Source organism: Silene latifolia, chromosome 2, assembly GCF_048544455.1.
Source record: "Silene latifolia isolate original U9 population chromosome 2, ASM4854445v1, whole genome shotgun sequence".
NCBI classification, from domain to species: domain Eukaryota; kingdom Viridiplantae; phylum Streptophyta; class Magnoliopsida; order Caryophyllales; family Caryophyllaceae; genus Silene; species Silene latifolia.
Window position 1 is genome coordinate 113347992 of NC_133527.1, and position 22303 is coordinate 113370294.

Here is a 22303-nt window from a genome sequence, read left to right on the forward strand (position 1 = left end):
AGAAATACGATCTGGTTTGATTTTGCACACACGCGAATACGTAGGCAGCCCTATTACTAGGACACAACCAAACCCCCACACATTCAATTTTCACACCTTCAATTTGCAACCCATTCCTCAATAACCAGCTCAGAACTACGATCTGGTTTGATTTCGCAAACACACAAATACGTAGGCAGTCCTATTACGAGGGCACAACCGCATACTCCTTTCACAACATTTCCAATTTTCAATCATCAATAACTAGCTCAGAACTACGATCTGGTTTGATTTCGCACACACGCGAATACGTAGGCAGTCCTATTATAAGGACACAATCGCACACCCGTTTCAATCTCAACCATCAACATCAATCCTCAAAAGCAGCCCACCCAGCTGCAAAATTTAATCATATACTCCCTCCGATCCAGACAGATGTAAACATAAGCAAAAAGTGGTTATTTAAGAAAAAGTGAAAAAGTGAGGGGTAAAGTAGGAAATATTGATTGGGGCCACATGAGTTTAGGTGAATTAAATAAGTAGTTGGTGAATGGGTGAGTGGATGGTAAAGTTGTAAATAGGTAGTGAATGTAAGGGTAATTTAGTTATTTTTCATGCCAAATATGGTATGTTACCATTGGTGTGGTTCATCCATTTTAGGTAAGTGTTACCATCTGACTGGATCGGAGGGAGTATCTCTTTACTGAGGGCTTCTTCCTTTAGACGTCGTCCATTCCATCCTTTTGTCAAAATTCTCACCTTATCACTCTCGGAGCTTCTCTATCAAGACGCCACCCGTCCTTTATCCTCAAACATCTTTTGAGTCTCAACTACAGTCCAAAATAAAACAACCCATAGCCTAGTGCTCGGTTCGGACGATGACGAGGTCTTGGTTCCGCTCTCCGAATCATTAAAACTCGAGAAGGGATATGAAACAAGCAAACAGTGGCAAAGATGTCTGGAGGAGAAAATCAATTCGTGTCCCCCCAGCCAATCGGACCTTCTACCTCAGGGATTTGATACGCGCTGTCACCCTTTTCTTGGCTAGGAGTTGCACACACATGTGCAAAGTCTGTCAGAGTCACCCCCGTATCGTGTCGATGCTGAATTTGTATCACGTTCACGACATCCTATATGTCAGTCTGTCAGTATGCGTCCGTGTGAGTCAATATCGCAACGGTCACGTGTCTCAAATCTGTCAAATCACAGATCTACGAGTAACAAGACTCGCCTTTAAGCTTCACAACATTCGAAACTTCTATCTCCCCTCGCGTGAGATATTACATGCTAGTTGCTTATATGAGAATTGCTCACATGCTTATGTGCTTACGTGCTTATATGCTTGCATTCAACGTGCTTGTCTAGGCGACTGCGGATTTGTGTGGTCACTAACCATGCAGATAATCTTGAGAAGACAAACTCACTCCAACTGAGTATTGGGTTCTTCCCAACAAACGTCGACCTATCAAGTCTAAGGGCTTTAGCCCCGTCGACTACATGGCTGGCGAGCCTCAAGATCCATCTTCAACATAGCTGGCGAGCCTTTGCACTCACACAAGAAGAAATTAAAGGAAATATCTCGAAGATGCCTCAGGACGTATCCCGAAGATGCCTCAGGTATGACTCCTTCTTATGGCTGGCGAGCCTTTATACGTAGTCTAATGGACTTTAAACGACCCGAATCGGAAGTCGACAGACCCTAAAATGTTCCCGACATCAGGTCCTTGAATTGCGTCCCCGAGTCGCCTCGACGTCGCCCTTCCCGACGGCAGGTCCTTGGCTCAAACCCTTTTGAGTCGCCTCAACGTTCCAATGGTATTCAGGTTGTAATCTTCGATTGACCTGGAGGCCATACTTTGAATTTCCCCTCGTCCAAGCCTCAGTCAAAGTGGGGGCTCAGTAGATACCCAGTATCTGCACCTTCCAAAAACCACCCGATGATGATCGGACTGTAACGTGTTTTTGATATGCATGCATGGATTGGCTATACATGAGACGGTTTAATACACTACTCGAATATGAAAAATGATTTCAAAAGTTCTCTAACTTCATTTGCATTAAAATAACACTATTTAGAGTTAAAACCGTCTTCGGACCCAAAACCGACTCAGAAACCCACAACTTGAGTCAACCTGAGTCAAACCAAATATCGAATGTCAAAAATAATGCCATGAATGTCTTTATCATGTCATTTCCATTAAAATGACCCTAATTAGAGTCAAAACCGACACCGAGCCAAAAACCGACTCGAAATTCAAATCCCGATTCACAGGGGTCAAACCCGAGTCAAAGACACAAATTACCTACCCAAAGTAACACCAAAATCATCTTATTAGATGCCCATATTGTTACACGATATCTCATTTCAATACCACAAACCAAACAATGGATGGAGAATTGGCCACGTCCAATTTGAAAAGGACAATACACCCATTTCCATCACAAGGTAGCTCGCGCCTCTTGGGGGTGTCTCCTTAGCCTCTAAGAAAACTCAACCGACCTACCATCCCACATTTCTCTATAAATACCCACCATCACACACCATAATCCTCACGCAAGAGTCCGCCCCCTCCTTCTCTCTTAAACTTCTAGACACGACTTCCTAAGTCACAAAATCGACACGTGCTTACGACCTACCATTCGTAAACACAAGCCTTACACATTTTGTTTGGTACCGTCGCCGTGCATTCGACCGACCCATTCGACCAACTAAACATTAATCAACATGTTTTTTCAACAACATATTTTCAACTCATTTTCAAAACAAAATCCTTTTTTAAGGCACTCTTTTAAACTTCTTTGATCGCGAGTAGTGACAACGAGAAAACCGTCTCTAAAGTCGTCTACATCGCAAACATCAATACACGTAAGTTTGAGGGTGTAAATATCTCATTTATTTCATGTCTTTACTATTTTTATGAGTTTATATGTATGAACAATGCATAACACGATTCAAAAATAGGTTAGACGAGCCAAAACCGAGTTTTGGCCTGAGACAGAAGCTCTTTGCCATGCAAAGAGGGTCGCGCCTCTTGTGGGTGTCCAGGTCAGATTCAAATGTGTTTGAGTTCGTTTTTCCCTTAACACTTTCTTTTATTTTTACTTCTTTCCTTTTACGGTTTTTTCCATTTCAAATTATTTTTATGATAAACATATTTTGACCATTACAAAAATCATCCTTGGTTCTTTATACCATGACAGTTTATTCCGTGACTCGATGATATTATTGGTTAATTACAAATTAAAGGGTATTTTAAACCCCTTTCATTTTATTTACCATTTTTTAAATTTGTTTACATTTGTAAGTATATTTGTCATAATTCATAATCATCCTTGGTTCTTTATACCATGTCTGTTTAATCCGAGTACGATGATTAACTTGACTAATTACAAAGAAATGAACTTAACATGATTAGTTCAAATCAAATATTTTACATTTTTGTTTGTAAACTATGCTTTTCAAACATGCAAATCCGACAACGAATGTTACTAATACAATAGTAATTATTTCGAGTCATGCAAAAAACATTTGCAAATCTTTCATCATAAATACGGTTTTAAATAACCTTTTCAAGAACCAGGAGACGCCCCCTTGGGTCGGCTCATTGCTCGCGCCCCAAGAGGCCGTCTGCTTTCTTGTCTAAAAACCTGGCAGAGCCCTTCCCCTCGCTAATAGGCTCGCGCCCCAATGGGGCTGCCTGGCACTGTTCTGCCTCGTTTTTAGCACTTGCCTAGGGCGATCCCGATTACAGTTTATCCGCATACGTGACGGATCAGATTGAGGAGTTTGCATTTCATACTTTGTCTTTTAAACACATTTTTTTAAATAAATGAATCGTGATAAGCACCATAATCCGATTTTGGTAAATGGATGTTTAATTTCTGTTTCACATGCAAATCAATCTAATCCAACTTTGACTCCAATTTCTTGGTACATGCCTAAACAACCAACTTAGGAAATATTCACATGTTAGGTTAAAACTTTTGGATGTGCATTCATGCATTTACACCGTTTTATCAACTCTTGAACTTAAACAACCACGATCGATCAGTAGAGGCCGCAAAACGTGGAGGGAGGGGGGGATTGGGTGTCCGATTAAAGGACTTCCCAATACGTACCCTCACCCCTTACTCAGAGCCTTTGGATAGTGGATGGCCTTATCCAGGGCGTACGAGAGTCATTTTAGGCATAGAATGCTAAAAGGGGGACGAGTCCTTATCTTTAGTATCTATGTCAAACCCTGCTTTGTGCTTCGTTTGACTGAGGTATAAAGTGGATTTCGAACGGGTTCCAAGCATCCCACAAATGCTTGGTGGCGACTCTGAACATCTCAAACATCGTTTCGAGACCTTTGCCGAGACGAAACCGACCGATCTAAAACGATCCGGTCGAAAGCATTTTTACGCCGCCGAGCGTGGCTTTCAAAAGACCGCTGCATGTCCACAGATTGGCTTGGCGTGCAGGTGGCCCGTGACTACGGATCGGTAGGTGGCCCCCAAATCCACAGACCGGCCTGTGGCCCATGTTCACAGTATGTTATGACAATTTTGAAGTATTTTAAATGGTTGTTTGGGTAATTTCGCAATGGTTATTGTATAATTGAGTAGTAGTTTGCAATTGTTGAATAAAATTAGCATGTTGTTGTATCTTGTTTTCAAGTACTTGTTCACTATGTTGCCATGTAATTGAAGGTTAGTAGAATATAATAGAATTGGTGTTGCATGATTGAGTAGTAGATATGAATTAAGAGAATTAATTTGAATGAGTGGTCTTGAGTTGTATCAGTTGTTTGGTTAAATCACTTGTAATTAATATAATTGATCTTTTTCAGCATTTGATTATTGCTGACCTCGGGCAACCGAGATGGTAACGCCTTTATCTACTAGGGAAGGTCTTGTTAAGGCACCTTGGTAGATGGAGGTGTTACAGTTGGTTTCAAGGCGGTGACACTTCTCCCACGGAACTCCGGCGCGAGGCCAAGGCACGTCATGGGCCGTTACCGATTTGAAAGGCATTAAAACCGGTGAAAGGTTTGACATGCCTGCATTTATGGAGTCGCCACCAATTTTTATGGAAAATTGGAACCGTTCGAATACCTCATGCCATGTCAAGACACAAAGTAGTGACATTAACACAAAGAAATTTGTTACCCTTAGAATTCTATGTCTAGAATGATAATGTGACTCATATTTGAGCACATTTAGTCCCCGAATTAATTCCCATGCTTTATAGTGCATAATTGGGTCATTTACTATCTTTAGTTTCCCATTTTGCGTATTCTTTGAGGTTTTGTCTCCTTAGTAGGAAAGGATTGCTAACCTTGCATTTACAAGGCGAAATGGAGCTAAATTGATCGCATCTAATGACCAACCATCAAATAGAAGACCAATACTAGAGGCTTAAGTAGATAATAAAGTGAAATGGGCAATGATGAAAGGATCCTTGCATCCCCGAAATGATCCTTGCGGATTGTTAAAGAGGAAAAGAAGTGAAGCAGTCTGCCCAGGGATTCGAGCGGATCAGGCACGATCCGGGCGTCTTGTGCCCAAGATGAGCGTCTTCCCCTGGATCCGAGCGGATCCTAAGACAGAAGAGCCGGTGCCATACCACAAGACGGGCGGATCGTGGCAAGACTAGCATGGGAATCCGCTCATTTCCTTCGAGAGGAGCATTTCCTCAACTTTTGTTAAGGTCTTAATAGTCATTTAAGCCCTTAGTAACCCTAATCTTTGTACCTAATCTTTAGTATAAATACCCCTTTGTACTACCTAGATTAGCATGCTCTCTTAAGCAATCTTAATCTATCCTTAATCACTTTGTAATTCTCTCAAATTAGTCTAAAATTAGTTGTAATACAATTTCTCAATATTAATCATATCTTAATCTTTCCTTAATTTCTCTATTGTTCTTCCTTTATTTTGGGTAATTAGAAGATTATTTGGGTTTATTTGGAGGATTGACAACCTTCCATCAATCATCAAGTACTTCTATTATTCTTTGCTTTATTATTTGGAATCATCTTCATAGGTATAATTCTCTCTTAACCTTGTTTAATTATTGTTAATCACTTTTATTTATTCATCATGTTTTGCCTTGTTAGTATGATTGACAACCTTTTTTTTTTGGTTAAATGTGAGTGATATATTAAGAATAAAGGATAATTACACCAATTATACAACCAAAAAGTATATCCGGAAAAAAAAACCGGATCAATTCAAAACCAGAACATTATCGACACCTTGAAGGCATCACCATCAAAAGTAGATGAACTCTTCATCTACTTCATTCTCTTCTTCTTTTTATCTTCATTCAACTCAGATCTTCGCCTCAGACTCAGTCCATTACATTTTCCCACCATCTTCGATCTCTCACTGCAATCGGGAGCTGAATTTTCCACTTGAGCCGATTCCTTACCTCATCTTTAATCATTTTAATTAAGGTTTCAGGCCGACTCAGCACTCCATCAATCCGGCACTTATTTCGTTGATTCCAGATGGCATACCAACAAGCATTGAGTATGACCGTCTGTATCCTCTTCTTCAGTCTTGATCCTTTGAGTCTATTGACTCGCTGAATGGCATTTACTTCAGGTATGGGCAGCTTACTCCATTCAGCAATTAATCGAGTCACTCTCTTGCTATAATCACAAGAGAAGAATAAATGATTGACAACCTTGTTAGCATGCTAAACTTGATAATGAGTGAGTAGTTTCCTTAGCGAGGGTTAATGGGGAATTACGGGAAACCAACATGGGGAATGATTCATGCTTAATCTAATATGTTTTCATAATTAAATTTCTTGCTTATTGTGATTTCAACTTATGCACATGTTATGTTTGATGAAATGCGAGCCTATGAATCCTTGTATTTTTTACCCGTCACCTATCTTTTCAATGAAGCTTTTAAGCTTATACACCAACTCGAGTCTCATTAGACCATGCATATAGTTGAATAGGAAGGATTAAGTCGACTTGTAGGTGTTGTACAATCTAATCGATTCGGCTCCGGGACCCAAACCTTCTTAGGGATTGTAAGCTTATACACCAACTCGATCCCATCACAACAATAACTGCTAGTTATATATTTGAGAACATATTTGTATGATCAACTCCCATGAATTCCCTATGAACCCATGACACCCTAGTGCTTTTAATAATTGTTTACAACCCCTCTATTTGTTTTACTTTGTTTTTATTCATCTTGTTGCTTAGTTTAGTTTATTTCCTATCTCAACTGAAATTGTGACACCCTAAGACACGACAATTTTCAATTGAGAATCCTACATCAATACCCGTCCCTTGGGTCCGACCTTTACTTGCCTCTTTGCTAAGAGTAGTTTGTGAAGTTATAAATATTATTTTGGTTGGTAGCTTTTGGCGACGAGTTTTAAATCCACACCAAAAAAATGGCGCCGTTGCCGAGGACGGTGTTAAATTGATTTGATTTTCATTTATTTTTTTTAGTTGTGTCTTTCTTTACCTTGGGGAAGTCAATCTCCTCAAGGTTGTTCTAATTGTTTTTGAGTTGTTTGATATTTTTCATTACTAGGAGATCACAAGGTAATCCATTACCTATTAATCTTGAAATTGGAAGAACCTTAACCAACAATAGAAGAGTTGCTAGAGGTACTTTAAGGGGTATTGGAGAGATTGTGGACATTCAACTAAATAACATTGAGTTTACCAACCCTTTTGCAAGAGATGGATAGGACAACCCAATACAAAATCCACCACAAAATCAACTCACAATGCCTAAATTTTCATCACATTCCGTACCAACCAAGGAGAACCTACTAAATGGTACTCCTACACCACAACATCTAACGGGTAATTTCATTGCCAAATATGCATTCATACAATTAGTTGAGAGAAGTCAATTTGGAGGGATGCCTAGTGAAGACCCTCATTCACATATGGAGACTTTTTGTGACTATTGTGATGCGATTTCTCAAACCGGAGTTACTCAAGATCAAATCCGATGGGTATTATGTCCTTTCTCCTTGATCGGTACCGCAAAGCAATGGTTGAAGAGCCTAGACAAGGCTACCCTTGGTATTGACTCATGGAAGAAATTGGCACTTGCTTTCTACAAGAAATTCTATCCTCCGGAGAAGACTAACATGTTGAGAGCCCAAATCACCGGGTTCAATCAAAGGGATGAGGAATCATTGTATGAAGCATGGGAGAGATTTAAGGACACTTGTCGTTCTTATCCACACCATAGACTTAGCGAGTGGTTCCTTGTGCAACAATTTTGGAATGGTCTATATGAAGACTCCCGCAACATGCTCAACATGGGATCAAATGATATGTTTACCGAAGTTGATGACCATCAAACATGGGCCAAAATTGAAGAGATGGCGGTTCATAATTCACAATATAGGAGGCCTCGAAATGCTACTAGAGGAGGAAAGCATGAGGTAGATTCCATCCTACAATTGGGTACTCAACTAAGTGCGCACATTAACACCATCAATTTGAAGTTTGAGAAGGCGATGGCTAAGCTTGATGAAGCTTCCAAATCACCCAAACAACATGTTAATGCTATGGTGGCATCATCCTCAATTCCAAGTGGAGTATGTGAGAGTTGTGGAACTTTGGCACATGACCAAAGTGAATATAGGGGAACAAGTGAACAAGTTAATGCTTTCCAAGCATACAAGAGTGGCACCCCTTATTCCAACTATTACAATGAAAATACCAAATTCCATCCAAACCTTTCATACAATAGCCAAAATGTTCAAAACCCTCAACCAACATACACCCCACCTCCAATGAGAAATCAAGCTCAAAGACCCTTTTACAACCAAAGCCAAAGTTATCAAAATCAACCTTCATACAATCAAACAAATGACCAAGGCTTTGATGTTCAAAAAGCGGTCCTCCAAATTCAAAAGAATCAACAAGAATTTTTCACCCAAATGCAAAAAGATAGCCAAGCCAAAGACATCACCATCAACAACATACTAGCCCACACCAAAACGTTGGAAACCCAAATGTCTCAATTAGCATCTTCTAGCTCTCAAAGACAAAAGGGGCAATTACCACCTCAAAGTAATCCCCCAAGACATGAGTCGGTTAGTGCCATCCATTTGAGGATTGGTACAAGGTATGAAGGGCCAAAGAAGCCAATTTATGAAGACATTATGGATGCTAGTGACAAGCAAGGAGTTGTGGAGAACTCTAAAGAAGAAGAACCCACCACCAAAGAGGTTTCAAAGAAAAAGAATGAAGAAAAGGCTATGGAAAAAGAGCCTATTGTGATTAGAATTCCATTCCCAAGTCGTCAAGCTAAGCCTAAGTTTGATGAACAACTTGGAAAGTTCATGGAGATTATGAAGAACTTAGAAGTCTCAATCCCATTCACGGAATTGATCAATCATGTTCCGGACTATGCAAAGTACATGAAAGATATTCTTACCAAGAAATCCATCCGGAAGCTAGAGACTATTGCCTTTACCAAAGTGAGTAGTGCTATTCTTCAAGGAAGTTCCCCTCCAAAACTCAAAGATCCGGGAAGCTTCTCTATTCCATGCACCATTGGCGACACTACAATCAACAAAGCATTATGTGACCTTGGAGCAAGTGTAAGTGTCATGCCATACTCGGTATGCAAGAGGCTAGGAATGGGAGAGCTCAAGTGCACTAACATTACTCTTCAAATGACGGATCGATCAACAAAGATACCTTTAGGAGTATGGGAGGATGTGCCCGTGAGAATTGGCAAATTCTTCATCCTGGTAGACTTTGTCATTGTTGACATGGAGGAGGATTCCAACATTCCTATCATTTTAGGAAGACCTTTCTTGCACACCGCGGGAGCGGTAATTGATGTGAAACATGGAGAGATTATACTTGAAGTGGGGGATGAAACAATCACTTTTAATCTTGACAAGACAATGAGAGCTCCCCGACTACATAAGCCATGTTTCATGATCGATCATTATAGTCGAGAAAGTGATAGGAAGAAGTTGGCATCTCAATGCAAAGATCAAGCTATGGGTAAAGAATCACCACCCATATGGAAGAACAAAGTGGATAATCCTCAAGATGTTCTATCCGGAGAGAAAGGAAATTTCAACAACAATGAGAGCTTGAATAGATCACCACCAATCATGTCAAGTAAGGAAGAAGGCCTCATTAGCCAGGACAACAAGAAAGAGGAGTTGTTTTCATCAACTCATGATACAATTGGAGAGCAAGCTAATGAAGTATGTGGTCTATGGGATGACGAATTCGAAGTATTAGTCAATCCCTACACTGGCAATGCTATGACCTTAGACCAAGACTTTGTTGATCCTTGTCATCACTTTGACATGGGTCACCACCATGAAGAACGCAATGTGCAAAGGTCTATTGAAGATCTTTATAATGAGAATGAACAAGCCTTTGACTATTTGTACAAGGTGTTGAGTAACATCAATAACACATTGGCTATTCCTCCTTGACATCTCATTCAAGAATGAGAGTTTGGTGGAGTACTCCCTAAACCACCATTTGTAAATATTCTAACCCTTAACTTACATTTTACTTATTGTATTGCATTTTTGTCAATTTTGGATTTGCAGTTTCATACTTTGATCAAGATTTTCATTTTGAGAGAAAGTGAGGGAGGGATTTTGAATGTGTTTTGATGTGTAGTGTTTAATTTAGTGTTGGGATAGCAATTGCCTAGGCTAACCGAGCCTTCGTAGTGCACCCACAATGATGAACAAAGGAACGAAGAAAGAATGATATGGGAAATAATGACCCCCCCGAGTGGACCTGAACTCGTGGGTACAGGAAGAAATCCGAGCGTCCCAGAGGGAACCCACTCGTCTTAGGAGAAATCCGAGCGTCCTGGCTCTAAGACGCTCGTCTTGGGAGAGCTGAAATTGAAAAATTTTAGTTTGTTTAAAAATCTGAGCGGATTATAGAGAAGACGCCCGTCACAGTCTGAAGTCGCTCATCTCAGGAGCAATTTGTGCGTCCTGGCTGTTTCAAAAGTTTAAGTTCCTTGCTGTTTAAAAATCCGAGCGTCCCCAAGTGAAGACGAGCGTCTCCTGTAGAAATCCGCCCGTCTCCTGAAGAATCCGCGCGTCTCATCACGGGTTAGAAATTCCTGAGCTCACTGACTGAGGATCCGAGCGTCCCCAGCCCAAGATGCCCGTCTCCTATTGCTGAATGACTATAACACGGGAATCAAACCCTCCTTCCCCAATTCATTTCTTTTCTATACAAACACAAACACGCACCCTTTCTCCCTAAAAATCCCCAATCCCCTCATCAACAAAACAAAAATTCCTCAACCAAATTCACCAAAGTCAAACCCAAACTTCCTAAAATCACAATCAGATTACTTCTTCATCAACAAAACACCAACCAAACATCAAAATCATCAAAAATTGAATCGAATTTTCTAGGGTTTCATGGCAATTTAGAAAATCCCAAAATCGATTAGGGATTAATTAGAGCTTGAGGAGACTAGAAGCATTCAAGCAAAACATTGGTTTGTTGAAACAATCTGGACAAGGAGAAGAACATGGCAAGAACAAAAGGTGGAAACAAGGCACCCACAACCTCCAATCTTTCCAAAAGGCAACAAGCTCCTTTAAGCCTCAAAAACTATGGTAGTGCATCAACCAAGGGTGGAGATTCAAGAAGTTGCTACTCCTATGGTAGAAGCTACTCCTAGTCCGGTCATTGAACAATTGCAAGATTATCCGGAGGTAACTTTCATAAATGATTCTCATAGGAAAGCATTTGTATCCCTTGCGAGAAAGACTATTTTGCCTACCAAATTTATATGCCAAGTTGCTTTAGACAAGTTGGGTGTTCTTGAGAGGACTAAGAATTTTTTCGAGTCTATGAAGTTGAAAACACTCTTTGACATGGAAGAGTTGACTTACCCCTCCCTTACCATGGAGTTTATAAGCTCTTTGAAGGTGACTAAGGTAGAGACTCGGAAAAATATTGAATTCCGTCTTGAAAATAAGGATAGACGAATGTCGATAAGTGAGTTTGGCAAAGTGTTTGGTCTTGAAGAACACTCTCATTATGAGAAGAAACCCTTGAAATATGACCCCGCTCCTCTATGGAAAGCAATCACCGGGAGAAAATTTGAATCCTTCCATGAGTGTCATGTTCTTTATGTCCACCATCCGGGCATAAGAGTGTGGCATAAGGTTGTGGGCAATACTTTAATTGCAAGAAAGGGAACTAATCATTTTACCGAGCTCGACTTTGTCTACCTTGAATCCACCATGAATGTCAACAAAAAGTTCACCAATGAATACAACATACTTCAACTCTTACTTGAACAGTGGCTTACAATTGACCATGGTAAAGATGGAGCGGCTTTTATTGTCACGGAGGCTTAGTAACATGGTTAGCCAAACACTTTAACTCGGATTTTAACAAAGACAAGACATACAAACCGGTTAAGGGTGGCAACCTTCTTGATTTGGCCACTATGATCAACAAGTTCCATTGGGTCAAGAATTATAATCTTGACAACAAATTTGAGTGGCTCACTAAATAAGCTAGGTCCTTCATCTTGCCAAGCAAGATATGCCGCATCAATGTCCGAAGTCCAAGCTACCTTCTACCCGTCTCCGATGAAGCCGGGATGATTATGAAGCAACATAGGGAATCTAATGCCAATCCCTCCTCCTCCTCTATTGTGACTCCACCATATCCATTTGCCTACCGTGAATTCACATCAATTGGCACTAATGTCGTGGTAGGCAACGACTACTTAACCCAATTGATGCAACATATGCATAAGGAAGCTCATAAAGACCGAGTCAATGCTTACCGGGCTCAATATTCGCCCCTCCTACACTTAGCTAGGCAAGGACTCCTTGATCCATCATGTCGTTTGCCTAGTTGGGCGGATAGGGAAGTATTCTTTCCGACTGCTCCTAGAGATGCCACCGTGGATGGTGAAGTTGCTAAGGGGAAGGAGATTGTTGTTGAGAGCGGGGAAGGTAGCCACTCTTGCCATGAGGAAGAAGAGGAAGAAGTGCAAAGTTCAAGTGATGATGAAAATGGTGAAGCCTCCGGGTCCATGTAGGTAGATGATGATGATGAGGAAGTTGATGAGGAAGATGATGATAGTGATGAAGATGTCGCCATGAGCGACAATTGAGGATTGACAAGCTTTTTGGAGGATGTCACAATCCATTGTGAGTTTCCTACACCTCCTCTAGCTTTATTTATTTCTTTTATTCTTATCTTGATCATTTGTTTGGAGTCCTAGCAACACTTAGAGGACTCCCACCTCGGTCTCATTGAGGTGTCTCATATTGTTCCCACTTGTACAATCCAAAATTACAATTAGTTTCATGCATTACATACTTGTGCATGAACTTTCCTATTTTTGACACTAGAAATAGTGTCTTACTTGGTTTGGGGAAGTTCAAGCACAAGCATTGGGAGTTAATTTAAATTAGCTCTCCAACCAATAAGTCTATGCATCACTTGTGTATATGTCATGTAGTTTGCATAGTAGTGTAGAAATCATGCATTCTCATTTAGCTTGCATAATTTCCTATCATTTTAGCCATTGAGGACAATGCCAATACTATTGTGGAGGTGGGAAATTCTAACTTGACTTTTAAAACCAAAAATAACAAAAATTGAAAATTTTTGAAAAAACAAAAATATCTTTTTATTTCATAAACATAAAAATCATAAAAATTTGAAAAATTGAAAAACCAAAAACATGTTTATTCCTTTATAGTGTAGAATTGTATATATTTTGTATATACTTGTTTGCTTGTTTGTCCTTCTATCACATTGATCGACTAAGCCACATCCGAGACATGAGGATTATGAAGACCGCATGGTATGATCTTTTCAATCTCTTTTTTCCGCTTTCTGTTATTGACTATGTGGCTTTATTTTGATTGATGCGGGATTCACCAATATGATTGTAGGAGTTGTATTTAGTTTATATGGCATACTAGTTGATAGAAGCATATGCATTAGGTTGTATAAATGTTAGTTGCATCATGGTATGTAGTTGCATTTTAGGAAAATTTTGTGAAAACATCTATTTGAGAAACTTGACAAGTGTATATAAGGCCCTTGTAGATATTCTTTCTTCTTAAGACTTTGCTCATTAGAATGCTTCTAAAACACCCTAGGATGTGTCATGCTAGTATCCTTTGACCCATGGATTAAGGCCTAGTCAAGAGTACCTTGTGGTGTGATAACTCCTTGGCTACCGTTTATTCCAAAGTGACCCTTGAAACCATGCAACCACCTTCCACATTCTACCACATTTTGTCAACAAAAGGGAATGGGCACAAAAATTGTCCAAATTTGAGTTCAAGAATTGAAATGAAAAACAAAAAGTTTGCAATTTGCATCAAAGAAAAGAGGAGTATAAAAATAAGAACTCCTATGCTTCAAAAATAAGCACCCTCGTTACAAATGGGGTGACTTTGAAAATGTTCAAAAGAAAATGCAAGAAGTTGAAAGTTGTCAAGTATTGAAATGCCAAACATCAAAGAAATGGCAAAAAGATAGTGTTCTCAAATGTTAAATGCCACAAGAAATTGGGGGGGGGAAACAACAATAAAAGCAAACTCCCACATGATTATGCGATCACATGTTTAAATCTCATATTAAGAATACGTAAGGGATGTTTCATTATATAGTCAACTGATCATCATTAATCGGTAATGATTGGCTAACTAGAGTTTGACATTACTGTCGTTTGACGGTGGTGGTCAGTTGATCTCTTAAGGTCACACCTAAAGGACAATTCCCTTAATAGACAAATTGATTAATTGTATGACGATACAAGTTAATCAATTCCTTAAAATTGAACAATTCAATTGTGAGAGAGAATATTTATATCTTATTATAATGGGATTAAATAAGATTTATTTTAGTAATTAAAATGCTTTGTTACTAAAATTGTTTATTGTTTGTGAAACAATAGAGATAAGAATGAATGGTTAATAATAATTACAAGATGTTGTGAATTATAATTATATGACCCATTTTATTTATGTGATCAACTATCACTAGTCAATTTGTTGTATGTAATTTAATTAATTCATAGAATGATATTTATTTGATATATATGCATTAAATTAATTAATAACATGTAACATACTACATGTGACATGTGACATATTGTGTGACAAATGACAAATTGACAAAATAAAATGGTAGTCCATTTTATGTATGTCGGACCGAAATGGAGGGAGTATTAATGGGTTGTGATTATTTTATTTTATGTGATAAAATGATAAATAATAGAACCTACACTACTAGCCTTACACAACCTACACTTTCATAAGAGAAAAATAAAAAGAGAAGATGCTCTTTTGGCCTTATGTTGGCCGGCCATGCTACTCATATGTGAGTAGTTTTGGTTCTTTTATACTTACCATTATTCACACTACCATTCAAGCTACATGCAAAACACTTCTTCTCTCCCACTTCTCTCTAAACAAGTTTTTAGAAAACAAGTGATTGTTCATCTATTCTAATATCAAAATAAGGTTACTAGTGTAGTAATAATTGTGGGATTTATCTGTATGCATCCCTTTAATTTTAAGGACTATAACGAATTATAATGATGATGAAACTAGTCATAAAATAAATTGCATAAACAAAATTGTAAAGGATTAAGAAATAACCTTCGGTCCTAGCAAATACGTCCTAAGAACAATATCAAAGTAGATATTCGCCTATCAGTTGCACCCAAGACGATATGAGATATGCCCTTTGATTATGCTATAATCGATCCAAAAAATTAACTAATTAATTTTAGGTTTTTGTGTTTTTTTTTTATGAGATGGAGGCAAGAATGGGAATAGAATTAGGTTAAGAAAAATTCCCTCATCTCCCCTTATAACAACCGAGTATATGGAGAAATAGGGTGGATTTTCTTTTCCATAATTTCGGCCCAATATTTCCGAAATTAAGAGAGTTATTTCTCTTATTTTCGGTTATTCCAAAAATGTATAAAATGTGTTACTAGTGAGGATCGAACCCATAACCTCTTGGTTTGAGTACCCTTACTATTACCACTATGACACATTCAACTTGTTGATTAAATATAACCGATTACATTTAAGTACGAATTAACAGATTAATTCATCCAAGCTAACATTACATACATTTAATTAAATATAACTTATTATATTCAATTTACGAATTGACAGTTAATTCGTCTCAACTAATATTATTTAATCTTCATTAAATAATTGTCTCATCAACACATTGACTAACTGTTTAGTCATATAAGGCATCAATGTGATTATATTTCTATAACCACATCTCTCAAACACATCCTATAGGTGTGACATTTAGGGACCAGTTGATCACCGCCATCTGTATGATAATAACGTCAAACTTTCTAGCAAGCCAACCATTATTAGGTAATCGTTAATCAACTGATAAAATACGAAGTATACCCTTGTGAACCTGTAAGAGATTTACAAATGTTATCACACTAATTTGTGGAGGACACAATCTCCAACAAACTCCCACTTGTCCTCACAAGTGTATGTGCGATAACCGATTTTCATATCCTAAAATTTCTCCCACTCAATGTAAAACAATTTGCAAATCCGTACTCAGAAAGGTCGTATTTTACAAGCGATCATCATCAAGAGTGGTTTCCCCGACTAGAGAGTAACTTAACTGATAAACGAATCATCATTCGAGCATGGCCATGCATTTCAGTTACAACTCCTCGAGTGGCCCTGAGAAATAACTATACCTGATAAGGGTTGGATATTTTCCTCAACTCGAATCCTACGAGATATAAGCACGATGAAATGACCCGGAAAAAATCTACTTAGCCTCCGATTCACGGCAGACCGTGAGAAAGAAACCAAAGTCACCCAAAACCTGCCTTAATCGCAAGAGACAGTCGATAGTCAAAAGAATCGACTCTAGGAACACAATGGATGTCCTATCCACAACCTGGCACCGAATGTTTTTAAACATTTAGGACTCCATTACGTTGTCACAAAAATTTGTCCTACGAGGTATCGTTATAATCTCGCATTTGTGATCGATCAGTCAACAGTTTGACTTATGGCTCGTTGAACCCACCATCAATCGACTGCACAATAGAATAGCCGGAGTTATCAGCTCACATGGGCGATTACGGACCAAACAAATATAATGTAATTCAGTTCACTTTGTAGCGTTCAATGTTGTCAGTACAATCCACATGAAAAACAAAATATTATAATAAAACGATGAAGTTATAAATAGTATATGAAAAAGATAATGTATCAAATCCATAATCAAGTACTACAACTCAGGAACACGTTTAATTCCCATGGAAATAACGTGCCCTACATGCTTATCATATTTCAATTGCTCAGTAGTAGAATCTGCTACAACTTCCTGTTTGGAACTATTCTAGCTGACCGCAGCACCATTAAGAGTAACAACGAATCTAGACTGAGATTTCTAATCATCTTGATCCGTTTGGAAGCTAGCATCTGCGTAACCGATTGCACATAGCTTAGTATCTCCTCCATAAGTCAATACCCAATCCTTAGTCCTCTGTAGGTACATGGATTCGTTTGGTACCGACTCGTCATACTCAATGCATATGCCACGTCTAGACGTGTGCATATCATGGCATACATGATTGATCCTATAGCTGATGCATAAGGAACACGACTCATGCGCTCAACCCCTTCAGGCGTCGTGGGTGACTGAGACTTGCTCAACTGCATCCCAGACGTCATTGGAAGGTTCCTCTTCTTGAAGTTGGTCATGCTTAACTTATTAAGAATCTTATCCAAATAAGACTCCTCACTAAGTGATAACGTCCGTCGTGATCTATCTCGGTAGATACGGATTCCCAATATGCGTTGTGCCTCACCCAGATCTTTCATCTGGAAATGGTTCTTCAACCATTCTTTAACCGAATATAGGAGAGGAATGCCATTCACAATCAAGAGTATATCATCGACATACAATATCAAGAATACAATCTTGCTCCCACTCGACTTGATATATAAGCATGGTTCTTCGATCGATCGAGTGAAACCATACTCTTTTATCATCTGGTCGAAACGATGATTCCAACTCCGAGAAGCTTGCTTAAGTCCATAAATGGAACGCTTAAGCTTGCATACTTTCTTAGGATGTTCAGGATCTATGAAACCTTTGGGTTGCACCATGTACAACTCTTCCTCCAAATAACCGTTTGAGAAGGCGGTTTTCACATCCATTTGCCAAATTTCATAATCATGAAATGCGGCAATCGCTAAGATTATCCGAATGGAACGTATCATGACTACAGGTGCAAAAATCTCATCATAATGCAATCAGTGCACTTGAGTGAAACCTTTTGCCACTAGTCGTGCCTTATAGGTATCCGGTTGCGCGTCTACAGAACGCTTTATTTTGTAAAACCATTTGCACTATAGAGGTTTTATCTTATTAGGTAAATCAACTAGATCCCACACGTCATTCTCATACATGGAGTCCATCTCGGATTGCATGGCTTCGAGCCATAGCTTTGAGTCGGAACAAGCCATAGCACTTTTATAGGTAGCGGGTTCATTACTCTCTAGGAGCAAAACGTCATTCTCCTCGACCATACCAATGTATCTGTCCGGAGGATGAGAGACTCTACCCGACCTCCTAGGTTCCTCAGGAATATTGACCGTGTCATCAGTTGGAGGAACAACTTCCTCCATCCGTTCCTCGGTTGTTGGTTCTGTAATCTCCGACAGCTCGAAGGTTCTATTACTCGTCTTGTTCTCGAGAAATTCTTTCTCTAAGAACATCACACTAGCCGCAACAAAAACTCGATGTTCGGTAGGCGAATAGAAGTAATGACCAAATGTTCCTTTTGGATAACCTATAAAGTATGTCTTGACCGATCGCGGGTCGAGCTTATCCTCGTGTCTCCACTTGACATAAGCCTCGCAGCCCCAAACCCGAATAAAGGACAAGTTAGGGACCGTTCCCTTCCACATTTCATATGGAGTCTTGTCGACAGCTTTAGTCGGACTTTGGTTAAGTATAAGAGCAGCTGATAAAAGAGCAAACCCCCATAATGAATCAGGCACTACCGTGTGACTCATCATGGATCGAACCATATCAAGTAAAGTTCGATTTCTCCGTTCGGACACACCATTTAATTGAGGTGTTCCAGGTGGAGTTAACTGCAGAACGATTCCACAGTCTTTAAGGTGTTGATCAAACTCATTTGAAAGATATTCGCCACCCCGATCTGAACGGAGTGCTTTAACCTTTCTACCCAGTTGGTTTTCAACCCTGTTCTGGTATTCCATGAATTTCTCAAAGGACTCACTTTTATGCTTCATTAAGTAGACATATCCGTATCTACTCAAATCGTCCGTGAAAGTGATAAAATATCTATAGCCATCTCTAGCGGTAATTGACATAGGTCCACAAACATCTGTATGTATGAGTCCTAATAGGTCACTAGCGCGCATTCCAACACCTTTGAAGGAAATTTGAGTCATTTTGCCAATGAGACATGATTCACACGTGCCATATGTAGAAAATTCGAATGCGGGAATAGTCCCATTATCGACGAGTTTCTTCACGCCTTTCTCATTTATGTGTCCCATTCGACAATGCCATAGATAGGTTTGATCTTTGTCACCAACCTTTATTTTCTTATTATTCACGTGTAATACTTCCGTGGTTTGGTCTAAGATGTAAATTTCATTCGTGGAAACTGCTTTGCCATAAATCATTTCATTGAAAGAGAAAATACAGCTATTATCCTTTATTGAAAATGCAAAACCGTCTTTAGCAAGTACGGAAACTGAAATAATGTTCTTAGACAAACTGGGTACATAGTAACAGTTATTTAAAAATAACTCAAAAACACTAGGGAGTTGCATTACATCTGTTCCCTTCGAGACAGCAGCAACTCGTGCTCCATTCCCGACTCGCAGGTCCACATCACCTTTTTCGAGAGGTATGATGTTCTTTAGGCCCTGCAAATGATTACACAGATGAGAACCACAACTAGTATCAAGTACCAAAGTTCTGAAACTTGCATGGTTAATCTCAATCATATGAATATAAGATGACATACCAACAGGAACGACGCGGCCTACTTTGATGTCCTCACGGTAGACGGGACAGTTCATCCTCCAATGTCCAGTCTTGTGACAATGGTGGCACTCAATGTCACCGCCCTTGCTCTTTGCCTTGCCCTGTGAGCCACTAGTCTCACCGGGCCCACTCTTACCGTTTCCTGGCTTTTTAAACTTTGGCTTACCTACAGCTAGGTCGCTATGAGCCTTGCCCTTACCTTTACCCTTGTTGGAAATCGTGAGAACATCCTGCTTCATGCTCCCACTGAATTTCATATCCTTCTCGGTCTGTACGAGAAGGGAGTGTAGCTCATGAGGACTCTTTTTCAAGTCATTCATGTAGTAGTTCGCCCTGAAAAGGGCAAAACCATCATGAAGAGAATGAAGCATTCGGTCAATGACAATGCTCTCACTGATTTTGCAATCAAGAGCCTCCAGCTTCTCGACATTCTCAATCATGTGAAGAATGTGTGGGCTAACCGATTGGTCCTTCTGGAGTTTTGCATCAAAGAAGCGACAGGTATGCTCATATGTAATGATTCTCGGTGCTTTTGAGAACTCGTTAGTGAGCGTGGTGAAAATATTGTTCGCACCTTGGGCAATGAAGCATCTCTGCAAATTGGTTTCCATTGCAAAGATGAGTACGTTCTTTATTGCACCCGCTTCCATAACGAAGTCACTATAAGCGTGTGGGATAATATCCGTATAAGACCCTTTAAATTTAGGACTATAACGTAAATTTAACATGTGAAATATGGTCATAAACGAAATACAACAATGAAACGATAAAGATAAAGAATCAACCTCGGGTCCTTTGATGCACGGCGTAAAGAACAGAAATCAACAGAGATTCCCTCCTAATTGTTGCACCCAAGACCGTCCGAGAAATGCCCTTGTGCTAGAACGTGTTCTCCGATTGCCTTGCAATATTGGGAGAACTTGATGTGAGTTTTTCTCGAGATGTGAGATCTCGGTTTCAGAGAAAACTTAATCTCCAAAACCCTAATTCTTTTTCACTAATGATGATTAGGTTAAACAAGAGGAGGAGCTCTCCTTTTGTTCTCCTAATCTCGGTTTGGCCGAGTGGATCAAGGAGGGAATGGGCTTCCGATTTCTCCTTACGTTCAACTCGTGGTCCGAGGCTAAAATGTATACGACGCGGTATATATTATAAACTGTCATCGGTTATCGGATATTAAAACATCAACTAATAACACGGATTAGTTGAATTATTAATACATGTCCGACAAAGACAATATTGTATAATTATATTCAATATACATTTAATTAAATATAAAACGCTTATATTCAATTTTACGAATTAACCGTTTAATTCGTCTTAGCCATTATTATTTAATCCGTATTAAATAACATATCTCAACATCACATTTTGACTAAATATTAGTCAAATAACTCAGACTAACTGGTTAGTCAAAATTTGCATCTACATGACTGTATTTCATACTGTCACGTCTCTCAAACGTATCCTATAGGTGTGACTTTTAGGGACCAGTTGATCACCGCCATCTGTATGACAATAACGTCAAACTTATCTAGCAAGCCAACCGTTATTGATAAACGTGGATCAACTGATAATAATACCAAAAGTATGCCCTTTGATCCTTTTAGAGGTTTATAAGTCCTTGCACTAACTGTTAAGGACACCAACCCCAACAAGCTCCCACTTGTCCGTACAAGTGTATGTGCAATGACGTTATCCGCACTAACTGGAGGACACAAGCTCCAACAAACTCCCACTTGTCCGTACAAGTGTATGTGTGATAACCGATTCTCATATTCATTTAAAATTTCTCCCACTCAATGTAAAACAATTTGCAGATCCGGATCCGCAAAGGTCGTATTTTACAATCGATCTGTATCTAGAGTGGTTTCCCCGACTAGAGAGTAACTTAACCGATAAAACGAATCCGTATCCGAGCATGGCCATGCATTTCGATTCTGACTCCTCGAGTGGCCCTGAGAAATATCGAGTACCTGATAAAGGCTGAATACTTCCTTCAACTCGACTCCTTCCGATCTAAGCACAGCATGAAATGACCCAGAAAAAATCTACTTGGCCCCCTGTTACGGATGACCGTGAGAAAGAAACCAAAGTCACCCAAAATCCGCCTTAGTCTCAAGAGACAATCGATAGTCAAAAGAATCGACTCTTAGGATCACCATGGAAGTCCTATCCACGACCGGGCACCGAATGTTATAAAACATTTAGGACTCCACGTCGATGTCACAATTGTGTCCTACGAGATATCC

At 39.4% G+C, this 22303-nt stretch overlaps 1 non-coding gene across 1 annotated transcript; it reads right to left on the reverse strand.

Annotated features, from left to right (window-relative positions):
- Nucleotides 1-8098: 8098 nt before the first annotated feature.
- Nucleotides 8099-8206, reverse strand: LOC141645114 (small nucleolar RNA R71). Its single transcript, XR_012544704.1, has one exon. It is a non-coding gene; the product is annotated as a small nucleolar RNA R71 (small nucleolar RNA).
- Between the last annotated feature and the right edge of the window lie 14097 nt (nucleotides 8207-22303).